Below are 10,948 nucleotides of genomic sequence, written 5' to 3'. Positions count from 1 at the left end.
AAAATATGGCAGTATATTATTATTAGTATGGTACATAGATATTTATTTTAAAAATACAGTATATTTACTATGATACTATGTGCAGTTAATAATATTTTAGGAAGTAGAATTTGAATGCAGACCACCTCAAATATTAAAGCCTTAAAAATATATCGTCCAGTTTTTCATGTATGAGTGTTTTGCAATCTTAACTGAGAGGTAGACCAAAGAAAACAGAGGACAGTTGTTGTTTGTATTCCAGCTGTAGTAAACAAAGAAGTTTAGTGAATCTTTTTGACAACAGAGAGTGATGCAGTATTGATGCTAATTTGAGTTTTCTGATCCTGTATTTTTGCTCTTTGTCTTTTGTTACACAGAGTGAAATAGAAGCTTGGTTTTGCCTTTGCTGGTAAGTAAACAGTGATTGTAACTGAAGCAATATGAAACTGGGATTGTGTAACATGTTTAGCAATTTACATACAATAGTTTGGCTTTTTGTGATATCTTGCCATTTGCTCATGGGCAAAAACACATTTAGGTTTTATAAGCAGTAAGCCTCCCCACTAGACCTGTGAGTGTCCCTAAAAATGTCCCTGAAGTTTAATAGGCCATTTATGTCTAATTTTAATTTTAAAGGCTTATCAAAGCGTTTCTGTAGTAATTATTGTTTTTATTACACATGTTAAGGCCATTTGAGACTCTGCAATTAAATTTTGCCCTCTTTAGACTAAAGTGAGTTCATTTTGTCTGAGGTACAGTGCTGGGAAAAGTCTTTCTTCCTTGCAGATTTATTTTGTTCATGCTTTTTTGTCACATGTTTCAAATCATCTAACAGGGATGATATGAATAAATACAAAAAAGCATTTAAACATTTAAGCAATAATAAAAGACTAAGAGAACCAGAGTTGTGAGTAGGCAATGTTGTGTATGTTAAAGCCTGTGTGTAATTTATGTACACTAAGTTTAAATTAGTTTCTTAATAATTTGCTCGATACAATGTGTTTGAAAATTTTATACAAAAGGGAAATATTGCAAAATACAAAAAGATTCCTGCAAACAGGTACAATGGAAGGACTTTTTATTATAATTTTTAAGAAATTTTAATTGCAAAAATGGTGTGCTACTGTTGTTACTATGACATGTCAAAATTTACATGTATTTTAGGATTTACATATTCAGATCAGAACTAAAACCTGATGAGGTTTTCCGTTGATTCTAACAGTTGTGGTTTTTCCACACTTTATTAAGCACTGACTTGTGATAGAAAATGATGGAGCTAAAAAGCCATAATCTGTACCAACAAATATTGGTGCCTCTTCTTTTCACTTCTGTAGTATGCATGCCTTTATTACACATGTTATCGCCATGTCAGACTCTGTAACTGAAGTTTGTCCTCTTCAGACTACAGTGAGTTCATAAAGGCTTGAAGAAATTGAGGATTTTACTAGTTATTTCATGTCACAGTAAATTGGATTGTGTGTGAAGAGGTTTAACAGTCTAAGTCATTAAACAGTGATCTGATGTGTTGTTTCCTTTCTCTAGGAGACTGATCTAACTGTCGCAAGTCTGGTAAGTAAAGGTTTTGTCTGCGGTACAGTGCTGAGAAAGGTCTTTCTTCTTTGCAGATTTATTTTGTTTATGCTTTTTTCACATTTCAAATCATCTAACAAGGATGACCTGGATAAATACAAAAAGCAGTTTTAAAGTGATGATTTCATTTTTGAACCAGAACAACCTGGTCTAATGTAAAAACATGTTGGTCTCTAATACCCAGCTGTGGATGCCCTGATAGCAACAATTACCATCAAGCATTTACAGTAACTGGTAATGACTGGTTTACATCACTGGTTGATTTTGGTCCACTACAATTTCAGAATTGTCTTAATTAGATCCAAACAGGGCAGGCAAGAAAAGAAAAAAGTCGTAATTAAGGCCCAATATAGGGTTTTCAAGTCATACCACGTATCTTAATTTCATTAAAGTCCAGACTGATTAGTTTATACCAAGTGTTTTGTTTCATTCATTCAATTGGACTTGCTTGTGTGCTTCAGATCCTAAGTGTGATTAAACTTAAGCCCAGGACCTGATGAGTTGATGGTCCTGAAGTAGTAAAGGAACTCTGGGACATCACAGTAACAGCACCATGTTTGACTTTAATGCTGGTGTTTTTCTCTCACTATAGATGATTCAGTTTAGTGCAGTTCGTCAGCACAGCTGTTGGTTATCATCGAGATATTATTAGGCAACTTGTTTTTGCCTGTTCAGCTACAATATCTGGGAGGGTTTTTGTTTTCTGGGGTCTCCAAATCCTTAGAAATCTCTTTGTAAACTTTTACAGAACTATATGTGTTTGTTTCACATTAGAGCAGCTCACGACTGGCAGTTTAGGGACGATTAAATATTCACATAGGGCAGGGGTCTCAAACTCCACTCTTCAAGGGCCGGTGTCCTGAAGCTTTTCCACGTGTCCCTGTTACAAAAAACCTGAATAACATTTGTAGGTCATTAGTGAGAGTATAGAATTTGACTGTGTGCTGAAGTGGCATCCCCTAAGACTACTCAAATTTAAGTAATTAAGTGTTTGGAAAAATGTACTTCTAAAAGTACTTTCATTGCATCATGTTCATTCACTCATGAGCTGCTATAACATGAATCAAATGGCTGAATTACCACCTCAGCATGCAGTCAGGTTCTGTAGAGTTTTGCTAATGACCTACTAATGTTATTCAGGTGTGTTGCAACAGGGACACATAGAAAAGTTTCTGGACACCAGGCCTTAAGGACCAGAGTTTGAGACCACTGGTGGTAGGGCATTGTGGATTTCAAAAGCTTCTTCCCTTAAATCACTGCCTAAAAACTGCTTTTTGTAATTTGTCATAATGACTTGCAAAGTATAGGTGGGATGAAAACATAAACATAAGACATTTTATAGTGGCCTGATATTTTTATCAAGGCTGTTTTTTTGAAAATAATCCTGGCTTAATTTACAAAAGATGAACTGTCTGAAAGTCATGTTTGTTTGTTTAAGAAATGTGGGAATGTCCAGCAAAGATCTTACATGCAACAGCTCAGATACAGCACTCACTTCTGTTCTTTTTATCATGAAATGATCTACAAAGAAATTACCATCATACTAAATTTTGCTAATTAGGCCTTAATATCAGCTATGATAAGTTTATCATAGATTTAGTGTAGTGCTTATTGCTGTGTATCAAACATGCCCCAAATGTGACTGAAATATGTAGAAACTGCTGTGTAGAAACTAGCTGTCTCCAAATTTCTCATTTTGCCAAAATACATACAGAGTGGCTTGAAACTGTCTGCTCTAACCTCAGTGTGTTGGTTTTGTTGGACCATATAATATTTACAGTAAGTTACTGTAGCAGCACGTCTTGGTGTAAGTTTATAGAGTGTTTTTTTTTTTTTATTGTGTTAATAGAATTTGAATGCAGGCCACCTCAAATGTCAAAGCCTACAAACATTCCATACAAGCTATCATTTGTGATTGTTGCCTACTTTTAAATTGTGACATCACCATTTGATAAAGTGTGTAGTAGTAGGTGAAGCAAATCATTGGTTACGATCTCTACTCTCTTATGTAACTGAACCTAAATTTTGGAGCATTACATGACTCAGAAACTTGTGTGGCTTATTGCAAATGGATAAAACTACATATTACCTTTTATGAAGATGATCATCTTTATTAGGGTGCGGAAAAAGAAAACAGAGGAGAGTTGTTGTTGTCTAATGCCGATTGGAGTTGTCTGAGCCTGTATTTTTGTTCTTTGTCTTTTGTTACACAGAGTGAACAGCTCTTTGGCTTTGCCTTTGCTGGTAAGTAGACAGTAATGGTAATGTTTAGTAATTTACTTACAGTAGTTTGGCTATTTGTGTTATCTTGCCATTCACTCATGGGCAAAGACAAATAGTCAGGATTTAGAATCTGTAGCAGCAAAGCCCCCACACAGGACCACTGACTGCCCCAGAAAATGTCAATGAAGTTTAATAGCCCATTAATGTCTGATTTTAATTTTTGATGGCTTATCAAGTCCAAACATAGTTAAATGTCAGAGACATCTTTATGCAGTTGTTTGATTTCTCCTTATGTTTGTGGATTTAAGTGTGAGTATAGGTGGTACCTTAAACACTTAAGAGCACCACAGCTATCGATTTTTATTGTCTCTCTCATTCCACTTATGAATTAGCATGAAGTCAAAACGCTAGAAGTATTTTTCCTGAGTGACTGGCCTGAGTGCAGTTCACACTGCAGGCGAAAGCGCATCAAATCAGATTTTTTTGTCATGTTGGTATCAGTGATGGTATCATGGTATGACAGTGTGAACGGCACAAATCCGATATTTTAGAAAGCGACTGCTGTTTGAATTTCAATTGTCTTAATTAAGGTCCAAAATAGTGTTGTGAAATCATTTCACAGCTCTTGCTGATCATCAAGATGTTTTTAGGCAAATGTGAGAAGGTTTGTGTTCTTTTTGGCCAGTCAATAAATAATTTTGAGTTTAATGGATATAAAGTATTTAAAGCAGGAGGCCTGAAACTCTGCTGTAACCTCAGTGTGCGGGTTTATTTGGACCATATAATATTTACAGTAAGTTACTGTAGCAGCACGTCTTGGTTTGAGTTTATAGACTTAGTTTATTGTTTTAATAGAACGTAAAAATGTCCTTATAACAGTTCCACCATCATTTGTTAAACATTGTCATTCTGTTCACTCCAATAATTTACTGTAGAAGTCTTTAGTATTTAAAGCCCTACATGTACTGTATTTTTGAAATTATAAGGCATAACGTCAATAAACAATTCTGTTTTTAAGGCAGATTAAGCCAAACAAACAGTCAGATAAGTCAAACTTTATTCAAGTCATTCACAACAACTCTCAACACTGTTCAGTTGTAACACATAAAATACAGACCAATACACTCACTTTTTCAGTTCATTCCTCATCTACAAATCCATCAAACTCTTCATGGGTTGATCAGTTTGAAATCTGCTTCATAAGCATGTCTCTTAGCACGTGCCAGGTCCTTGTACACACACCATAATGTTATGTTGAAGCACCGTACGAATTACTCTACGAGGGTCCTGACTATGGTAGCCATAATGCTCTGACAATACATCAAGCAGCGCAGCTTTGTAGCTTACCAAAGTATTACTAAAATATTTGACAGAATTTTGAGCGCTGTGTACCACAGAAATCCCGTTCTAGGTCAGTAAGCATAACCAGAATCGATACACTAGGCACATTGTATGTTTTTGAGAAAATGACAGGGTTTTAGGTGTGCCATATAGTCTGAAGAATATGGTAAATCCAAGCATATTGGAAATACGACTAATTCCAGGCCTTTTGTGTCTTACAGGTGACCTGCTGCAGAAGATCCTCTCTCTCTCTATCATTATAAGCAATTCTGTCTATCCTATCACTCTCCCAACTCTATCTAATTTGACAGCCATTCTATCTTGTATCCCTCTATCTCTACTGCTCTATCTAATTTGAAAGCCATTCTATCTTGTATCCCTCTATCTCTACTGCTCTATCTAATTTGAAAGCCATTCTATCTTGTATCCCTCTATCTCTACCGCTCTATCTAATTTGAAAGCCATTCCATCTTGTATCCCTCTATCTCTACTGCTCTATCTAATTTGAGAATCCAAGTTTTGAGAATCCTTTCAGAATCCAATTTTCAGAAATCCAAGTTACCAGAACTTGATCTATCTGTTACAGAATTCTGAGAGATCTCTGCTCTCACTGCTCTTTCTTTCCTGTCATTAAGCTCTCTCACATTCAGTCATTTTGCTGGAAATTACAAGTTGAATATACAGTAGTAGAATTACAGTACAGTGGAACTTATAGTAGAAACTACTTACACAGCCCTACATTTGTCATTTTAATTTTGCATTACACTTTGGAATTAACACTTCTAGTTTGGCTTACTTTGATCAATTGTATAAAATATCACCTCTTTATAAGTTTACTTGTAATAAGATAATCTGGTTATTTTGTAATACATACATTCAGATAAATAATAAATTAGATCCAGTCTGTTAGTCTGTTTCATTGGCTATAACATTTGACTGCAAGTTTATAGTACTATTATTTAAGGACAAACCCATTTTGTTACTCAGTGTAAGTATTCAGTTAGTATTGTCATCGAGAAGTACCTGAGGACCCAGACTTCCTGTTTCCTGACTGCTGCAGAAAATCCAGCTGAAGAATCCTCATCACCTGTCATCTTATCACCACACCACCACAGCTCCATATATTTGATTTCAATTTTAGATATCTGAAAGATTTACATAAACTCCCCTAAGAGCTAAGACTTTTATTATAGCCTGTTGATTGTTGAGATTTATTCTGCATATCATTTTATAGAAGTTGTAATTATTTACCAGTCTGGTTAAAAAAAATATAAGTAAAATTATACAGTTTCTAAGAGCTACAATAAAACGGACCAAATTGTTTCCAGAGAACTTTGAATTTCCTTTATTTTGAATTTGGAGTACAAATCAGCTTTTTAACATCTATTCATATATTCATAAAAACATTTTACAGTATAATAGTACATTTCTGAGATTTAACAGTAACTTGAGGAGTTGTACGTTTTTCTGTGTTTCAAGGTTCAGTTTTGTTTATATTTGTGTATAACCACATATAAGCTCCAGATTGTACTTCAGCAAAATGCCAAGAAAAGGTCAAAGGTCGCAGTCCCAGAAGCTTAGATGGCAAAAGCAGAAAGAACAGGTGAATGTTTCTCAGAGCAGTGAGCAGGTAAAGGTGTCTGTTTCAGCTTTTCCCAGCACAGAAGTGCAGAGCAGTGTTCAGACAGCCACAGTGTCTTATGCAGATGTGGTAAAGAAAGGTGTTCCCTCAGTGTCTGTCCCAGAGTCTGAAGTTATGCAGGTAATCCAGACTGAACCCCAGCTAACTGTACACAAACAGCATGATGGAGAGACAGCCAAAGTATCTTATGCAGATGTGGTAAAGAGAAGTGTTCCCTCAGTGTCTGTCCCAGAGCCTGAAGTTATGCAGGTAATCCAGACTGAACCCCAGCTAACTGTACACAAACAGCATGATGGACAAGCTCCAGGACAGTCTCATGTACAGGTTACAAACAGTGAAAGTCCACGAGTGAGTAGCGTCTGTGCTTCCCGAAGCCAGGCCGCTCCTAGGTATGGAAAGTACCGGAATCAGCAATGCATGGCTAACAGCTTGGTTTTCCTGTCATTCTTACATGAGGATGAATTTATTACCAGAGCAGATCTAAACCGTGTGTTGGACAAAGGCCATGCAGTCTATTCAGATGCCAGACTGAGGTTTGTGAACAGTGTGTTTCTAGCCTGCGATGAACTTCCCTCAGTGGTCATCAGCCGCACACACGAGTATCAAGTCGACATGTCTCAGTTTGCTCATTACGGCACATTTGATGGTACAGATCACTTTCCGAGCCTTGAACAGGGATTACAGTGTTTGGCTTCAGACGTTCGCTATGCTTTGCTAGTCATGGGAGGAACAGTCATCGCTGTTAGCAGGCTGAATTCAGGTGAATATGCATATTTTGACCCTCACCCACGTAAGTCTACTGGTATGCCATTGTCGCTAAGTGTAAGTGGTGGAACTGCAGTTATGTTGAAATTCACACGTCTTAATGACATGATTGACAGGATCAAACGTTTGTACAGAATGTTTAGCATCGCACCAAGCTGCACTTATGAGCTACAGCCCATCGAGTTTCACAGTGAAAACGCTGCTGACCAAAGAGATGCTAATCAAACCACCGAATACAGACAAACAGCTACAAGTGCACCAGCACCAGCTTTAAATGAACGTGTTCATGAATTAAACTCTGAAATATACACTGAGCAGACACGGAAACCTGTGACCAAAGATTTAACCAGTGAAGTAATGTCATCCAGAGTTGTTTCTTCAAATGAGACAGCTGCTCCCAGAAAAAACCATCATCCTTCTGATTATTTTGAAAAGGAAACCTCTGCATCCTCTGTGAGAGAAACTCAGGTAACACCAGATTCTATTCCTCAGAATGATTCAAACAGTGCCTCCAGTTCAACTAAGATAACAGAGGAACTCTCAGATAAACTGCTGAAATATAGTAAACATGAAAGGCAAAAAATGAGGAGAAGATTATTGACCCAACAAAAGCTACCACAGAGAAAGGAAAATCAGAAGACGAAAGAAAGGCAGATGTACAGGTTTGATGAAAGCTTCAAGACAAAGAAAAAAAACTCAGCTCGGAAGTCTGATGATCCTGATCACAGACAGAAAAGGATTCTGTACAGAAATGAACTGTATAAATTAAATGCTACCTATAAGGAGAAAAAGAAAGAACATTTGAGAAAGATGTATAGAGAAAGTGCTGAAATTAGAGATAGAAAAAGAGAACGTGTCATAAGGACATATAAAGACAATCCCCTATTCAGAGATAAGCAGAAGGAACGTGTAACAAGAACATATAGAGAGTCTCCCATATTCAGAGATAAGCAGAAGGAACGTATAACAAGAAAATATAGAGAGTCTTCCATATTCAGAGATAAGCAGAAGGAACGTATAACAAGAAAATATAGAGAGTCTCCCATATTCAGAGATAAGCAGAAGGAACGTATAACAAGAAAATATAGAGAGTCTTCCATATTCAGAGATAAGCAGAAGGAACGTGTAACAAGAACATATAGAGAGTCTCCCATATTCAGAGAAAAGCAGAAGGAACGTGTAACAAGAACATATAGAGAGTCTCCCATATTCAGAGATAAGCAGAAGGAGCGTATAAGAAGAATATACAGAACTTGTGCTGGATTCAGAGAAAAACATAAAGCTTACATGAGGTCATATGTATATAACCTATATAAAGAAAGCGAAGAATTTAAAAAGAAAAAACGATTTTACATGACTAAGCGGTATGGAGAAGAGAAACAATTTCAGCAACAACACAAGGACAATATGAGAGAACGAATGAGAGTAAAATATTGGAACAGTTTTTCTTTCAGACAGATGCATAATATCAGATGTGCAATGAATATAAAACGGAAATATCGCCAGATGCATCGACCAGCTGAGACTTTACAGAGTCATCCAGAGAACACTTTAATGAATGAGGCCATATCTCGTTTCAGATCAAACATTAAGTCAGCACCATCTTATGTTTGTACTGTTTGTCTAAAAGCTTCTTTTCCTAATCAGGTGAAAATCTGCAAAAGACAAAATTACTCAAAACACCAGACTGTAGCTCATCAGTGTCTAACTGGTAAATATGTTCATGTGTGTGATGAAGCATGTCATGATCACTGCAGCTTTCCTGTTGAGAGAAAAAAAGAGTATATCTGTCACACGTGTCACAGTTCCCTCAAAAGTGGATGCATGCCCAGGCTTGCTGCTGTTAATGGTTTAGAACTGCAGGATATTCCAGCTGAACTTTGTGATCTCAACATTCTGGAGAGACATCTGATTGCCAAATGCATACCATTTGCTAAGATTATTCCTCTTCCAAAGGGGAGACAGAGACTCATACGTGGTAATGTGGTGTGTGTACCATCTGAGGTCCAACAAACAGTTGACTCTTTACCGAGGATCAGAAGCCAATCACAGATCATGAGGGTGAAATTGAAAAGACGACTGTGCTACAAAGGCCATCAGCTGTTCCAGACTGTCACCTGGTCTAAACTCATTCAAGCTCTGCGTAAACTGAAACAAATTCATCCACAGTACACAGATATTATTATCAGAGATGATGCATTGCTTTGTGATCCAACGTTACCTGATGATGACAGCAGTGATGAAGCCAGCATGGCAAGTGATGATTATAATGAAGCAGATTTAATGGAAATTGACAACTATGAAAAAGATGCCCTTTTGTGTGAAAGTGAGTCTCAAAGTGACCAAGATATTAATATGCAATCCTGTGATGAACAACCAGAGGAACAAAATCCAGAGGAACCAGAAAGTGATTTGAACAATGGAGGTTTTGCTCTAGAAAGTTGTCTGCAGCCTGTTGACATTTCAGAAGAGATTCTCTGTTTCACTGATAACACATATTGTGTGGCTCCTGCAGAAAGAAACAATCCTGTTAGCTTCTTCAGAACTCCTCATTTGGAAGCCATGGCATTTCCTGTGCAGTTTCCTACTGGTCAGAATACACTGGATGAAAAGAGACGTCTCAAGCTCACACCGAGTGCTTACTTCAAGTCAAGGCTTTTCAACATTGATGCAAGATTTGCTAAAGACACAAATTACCTGTTTTTCTCACAGTTTGTCACTGAAATACACTTGGCTAATTCCAGCATGACAATACAGCTAAGGAAAGGTAAAACTATGACGAAAGATGGACGCAAAATCACATCAGGAATGTTACAAAGTAAGACAGAAGTAGAGAAGCTGGTAAGAAATAAAGATGCAATCAGATTTATGCAGCCACTCAGAGGAACTCCAGCTTACTGGCAGAAAACTACCAGAGATCTATTCAGCATGGTTCGCCAAATAGGAACACCTCAGTTCTTTGTCACTTTCTCTGCTGCTGAGATGAGATGGCCTGAAGTGATTCAAGCAATAAAGAGACAGCAAGGTGAAGAGGTTGATTTTGAAGCCCTGGACTGGTCAGAAAAGTGTGAAATTCTAAGATCAAATCCAGTAACCACCATGCGAATGTTTGATAAACGTGTTGAGGCTTTGTTCAGAGATTTGCTTTTTTCTCCTGCACAGCCCCTTGGTGAGATCATTGATTACTTTTACAGAGTTGAGTTCCAGCACAGAGGTAGTCCACATATACACATGTTGCTGTGGATTCGAGAAAAGGTAGAAGCAGATGTGGATGATGACCAAACTGTCTGTGACTTTGTGGACAGATACATCTCAGCTCAACTCCCTGATCCAGAAAAACAACCTGAACTGCACAAAAAAGTCACTGAGCTACAAAAGCACAGCAAAAACCACACAAAGACATGCTTT

General features: G+C 37.2%; 1 long non-coding RNA gene across 1 annotated transcript; it reads left to right on the top strand.

Moving 5' to 3' along the window:
• The first annotated feature begins 355 nt into the window (after positions 1-355).
• Positions 356-6,452, top strand: LOC143413542 (uncharacterized). Its single transcript, XR_013094143.1, has 4 exons — positions 356-388; positions 1,522-1,548; positions 3,783-3,813; positions 5,355-6,452. It is a non-coding gene; the product is annotated as an uncharacterized LOC143413542 (long non-coding RNA).
• The last annotated feature ends 4,496 nt before the right edge of the window (positions 6,453-10,948 follow it).

Source organism: Maylandia zebra, linkage group LG2 (genome assembly GCF_041146795.1).
Source record: "Maylandia zebra isolate NMK-2024a linkage group LG2, Mzebra_GT3a, whole genome shotgun sequence".
Classification (NCBI taxonomy): domain Eukaryota; kingdom Metazoa; phylum Chordata; class Actinopteri; order Cichliformes; family Cichlidae; genus Maylandia; species Maylandia zebra.
The sequence above is the reverse complement of the archived record's forward strand: the minus strand, read 5'-3'. Positions and strand labels throughout refer to the sequence as shown.